Source organism: Acartia tonsa, chromosome 5, assembly GCF_053477335.1.
Source record: "Acartia tonsa isolate MP-2025a chromosome 5, ASM5347733v1, whole genome shotgun sequence".
Taxonomy (NCBI): Eukaryota; Metazoa; Arthropoda; class Copepoda; order Calanoida; family Acartiidae; genus Acartia; species Acartia tonsa.
Window position 1 is genome coordinate 54,079,626 of NC_137264.1, and position 5,247 is coordinate 54,084,872.

Consider the following 5,247-nt stretch of genomic DNA (forward strand, 5'->3'; position numbering starts at 1 on the left):
GTAGAATAACTGAATAAACTTAATATTAAGTCTATACAAATTGTAAGAAATTTGAATTAATACACAATACTGTTTAAGGATATACTGACGTTTTTTGGACTTGGTTACAGGTATGCTTCGCTTATAACATTGTACCTTGTTGTAATAGGAATCAGTAATAAAAAAAATCAGATGAATAATATAATTTTAGCATACAAAAATGTGTTATCTAAGTCGTACCTAACTGTTACAGGAATCAGAATGCAAATTTTGAAATTGACAGGACAATTCTAACCTGTTTAAATTAACGAAAAGAACTGTTAGGGACGTACGGACCGACCCTAATTATAGAATAGCTTTTAACAACAAATGTATTTGTTGTTAGTTGTTACTACTCAATAGTTCCAGGGATCTAAAGGGATAAGATAATTTGCTATATATATTGATGTACATTACTACATGCCTAATGTGGATAAAAATTAAATTACCCTGTCTGTAAATTAAAATTAGAATTAGTGGTTGAAATCGTTTGAAGACTCAACCTAATGAATAAACCAATCAAAATTCACTAAAGTCTTCAAAGTTGTTAAGCCATCGACTAAGAAAACCTTATTATAAAACTTTGGGGACTAATTGGTGTAATACACAGCCCATTGCCCCGTCTCTCTCTACTAAAATTCACAATAAATCTGCCTGTTAGGTAATTAATGCTCTGGGGAAGAGGTAATGTGATTCTGACAAACAATTCTTCAGGAAAATGTCCCCACAACCCCTTTCCTCTTTTTCTTACCCACTCCCATTCAGTTACATTTTACCCCAACAAAATATTAAATTTTGAGGCATTGTCAATTGCAATTAATTGGCTGAATAGCAGCCCCTGAGTACTTGCAGCTTTGTCCTTAGAAGCCACTAGAAGAACTTGATAAAGAGAGATGGGAAGGAATTTAACTTTTACTTTTAGAAGAAAAAAAAAATTTATGTGGTATTTAATCCAGAGACAATTTTTTTTAACAGGTATATAAATCTTCCTTGGACCGTAAGAAGTTTATTAAGCAGATCTTAAGCTACACACAGAAAGAATTCCTGTTACTTTTATATAAAGATTATGGTCTAATTCTTGCCTAAAAACGTACAACTATAATTTTCTTTAAAACAGAGTTTGCAGAGTTTTATTTCCTGGTTGGTGAAAGATTTGTTTAAACTAAAATAAATCAATAAAAGGATTGTCATGTCATGTTTGTTGATTTTACAATTTCTTTCTTTCTTTTTGTCTATCTATTAGTCTATCTTTCTATCTGTCTATCTATCAATCTATCTGTATGTCTGTCTGCATGTACATCTGTCTATCTATCTATCCAACTAACTGTCTATCTATCTATATGTCTGTCCGTCTGTCTGTCTATCTTTCTATCTGTATATCTAACTATCTGTCTATCTATCTATCTTTCTATCTATCTATCTATCTGTATGTCTGTCGGCGTGTCTGTCTGTTTATCAGTCTATCTATCTAACTAACTAACTGTCTATCTATCTATCTGTCTGTCCGTCTGTCTGTCTATCTGTCTATATATCTATCTATTTATCTATCTAACTATCTATGTTTATTAATTATACAATGTTTGATAGATCTTTGTTGGATACACAATATTCATAATAAAGTAAGGGGGGGAATGTCTAAATAGGAATAATTTATATTACAATACAAAACAGTTTGGACTTCTAGACTAAAAGTTGAGTATTAAAGGGAGTAGACTATCTGCAATAGCCATTATAAAACAAGTATGACAACATCCATAAAAGCGAAGCTCTAAAACAGCAGGACTAACAAACATTAACACATGTAGAGTGTCAGAATTGAAAAAATCAGAAAATGAACAAAATTGTCGGTAAATTTGGTCTAAATGATTTTTAAGGACATACTTATATGCAAGTTTAGTACTTGATTATATAGATGCTTCGCTGATAACATTGTACTTTGTTGTCCCAGGAATCATAATTCCAAAAATCAGAAAAATCGGATGATTTTATCACATAAAAATTTGTTGTTAAAAAAGTTACAAATCAACATGTTTAAAATGGACCTACGGACATTCTGATAACGATTATAGAGTTGCTCAGGTATCTAAATCGTACCTAACTACTACAGGAATCATCATGAAAAGTTTGAAATCGATAGGACAATTATATCATGCCTAAAATAACGAAAAAAGCTATCCGTAACAGACGGACGGACCGACCCTAATTATAGAAAAGGTTACAAATTTTAAAGTGTTAAATCTGTAGCTTTGTTTGACTCTTAACATAGAAGTCAGATTGATAAAATCTAAAATAAAATTTAGTTATTTCAATAGAGTAAAACACTAAAGGGTGAAAGGGTTAAATAACTGTATCTCCCCATCGCATCAACCTTGTGCAACCTTTCAATTGGGTTAATGAAAATCAACCAATGATTTCGCTTATATTACCACAGCCAAGTAGGAGAAAATGATTAAGAAGCAGACGAAAAAGGTCATTGAAAATCGAAGGGAGGTAGATGTTTGTATATACATTTTTACTATAGATCTGGGAAGCTGCAATACTAAAAACATGAAAATAATTATAGAGTACTTTTATCAAATTTTGTACATTTATAATTTTGTGTTGTAATAAATGTTAGGTTTTCATGTTTGTTATCGATTTTTTTAGGTTGAATTGTTGACTTTACTTATTGAATATTAAATATTTTATAAACTTAAATATATAGCGAGTACTTTTAAAATTTTATATAGACTTTTGTATTTTTAAAATAGTTTAAGTAATTTACTTAATAAGTTAAAATTTCTAAAACAAAAAATTGAAGCTCTGAAACGGTATAATAAACAAACATTATCACATTAAATATTTGCATTTTTAAAACTTAATTATAGAGATGCTTCGCTTATAAAATAGTACTTTGTTGTCCAAGGAATTAGTTTACAAAAAATCGGATCAATCGGATAATTGTATAAAATAAAAGTTTGTTGTTTAAAAAGTTAAAAACAAAATGGACGTATGGACGTTCTGGTAATGATTATAGAGTTGCTTCGCTTTCAAAATCATACCTAACAACTACAGGAATCACCATACAAAGTTCGAAATTGATATGACAATTCTAATATGTCTAAAAAGCATTGCAAAATATATTGTTTATTGTAAGGCGTTGTAATCCTCTTTATTATATTAATAAAATGAAAATGTATTGTTAATGTTTAATAAAAGTTTTAGCTGTAACTTTTTAATATTAAACTTAATAAAACAAATTAGAAGCATAAAATTTCTTTTTCTTATATAGTTTCTTTTTCCTCAGTCACTTTTAAAAACTTAATTTATATAAAAATAATTTGTATTTTCTTGTGTGGAAATTTATAGAGAACAAGGATATATACTACTTTTTAAAACACACCAAGAAGTTTCTAAAGTATACAACAACCTAATAGTTATTTCTCGCAGTGTATTATAAATAACTTTCCGTGGATTTAAAATGTACTATTATAAGATTAAAACCAGTTTTTTTAAGCCCCGAGATGCTGAAGGCACCGGCTAAAGAACTGGTTTTAATCTTATGATTGTACATTTTAATACTTGTTGAAAACTGGATATAATATGATGTTAGACATAATTTTTTCGTATGGATGAGAACCGGTTCTAATCCACCGCATATTAAACGGTTTCGAATGAATACGAGAAAATAAATAAACGTATTTGCCTACTCAATATTTACACAGAAAACTGAAATTTCCTACACTTGGATAAATGGATGAACTCCCTCCCTTAGCTTCAGATATGTAAAAATATGTCTAGCATGATCTAGATCTAATCACCAAAGATTAGAGGCCAAAAGGTGTAGAACTACAATCCTCCAAAAATAAATAGTAAAATAAAGTGAGGAGGGGGGGGGGGGGGTATGTCTGTAGTTCACTGTAGCAAACATTAGGATCATGTAAAATTAAATATGTTGAAAAATTAGTATTTTTTTCATGTAAAATTAAATATGTTGAAAAATCTCCTAAAATTTATTGAAAAAATCATCCAATTATGTTATAAAAATCATTAGTATCTTTCTGAAGATTGCGAAAGCATGAAACTTTAAGTTAAAGATAAATAAAATTGAAGTAAAAAACGTTGTTTTACTATAAAATGTTAGGCTCCATAGTATACTCTATGTAGAGCACTCTTGGCTACCTTGGAAACCAACGTTTATTCTGTCTCCTGGAAACAGTTGAGCACTCTGTTCACCGAGGTAACTTAATCAAACAATGAAGAAATTTGAAATCCCATACTCATTAAAGAACATACCAATCCCTTCAAGACTTCAATACAAGAAACAACTTGTCAGCCAGGTACAAAAGTTCACCAACAAACTTAGGTGGTCCTGGTTCTTCATCAACCATCCAGAGGCAAGAGATGATAAACAAACATTTGGATTCAAATCTGACAATAGTGCCCCAACCAACTACACAGAATTTGAACAGCTACGCGACTTTGAAGATGATTTAATAAGTTTAGTAGAAAATGTAACATTCAAACCAGTAACTGACAATTTTCAAAAAAAGTTAAGAGATGATTGTAAAATAATTAAAAATAGCAAAGATGTCATAGTCAATGCAGACAAAACTTCAAACTTGTACGAGATTCCTGTCACAAATTATAACCAAACTTTAAGAAACAATGTCACCAAAGATTATAAGAAATCCAATACTAATAATATTAACAATGTCAATGTTGAAGCAGCGGAAATAGCGACAGAGCTGAATGTGGCTGACAGGATTGAGGTATTAGCTAAACCTCCATGTTATATAACAGTTAAGGACCATAAAGATTCGTTTCCTGGTCGAGTTGAATGCAGATTGATAAATCCAGCCAAAACAAAAATTGGTATAATATCTAAAAACATTTTGGATAACATAAATAAAACTGTAAGAGCAAGCACAAATTCGAACCAATGGAGAAGCACTCAAGACACACTATCTTGGTTCAACAATCTGCAAAACAAAAGATCCCTAAAATTCTTTCAATTTGATATAGAAAGTTTCTATCCAAGTATTACTGATACTCTTCTAAGGAAATCAATTGATTTCGCTTCTACATATGTCAACATTACAGAACAAGACAAGCACATTATCTTCCATTCAAGAAAAACATTCCTATTCTTTGATGGAGATCCATGGATAAAGAAAAATGGAGAAAATTTTGATGTTCCTATGGGCGGGTATGACTCTGCAGAAGTATCTGATCTAGTAGGCCTGTATT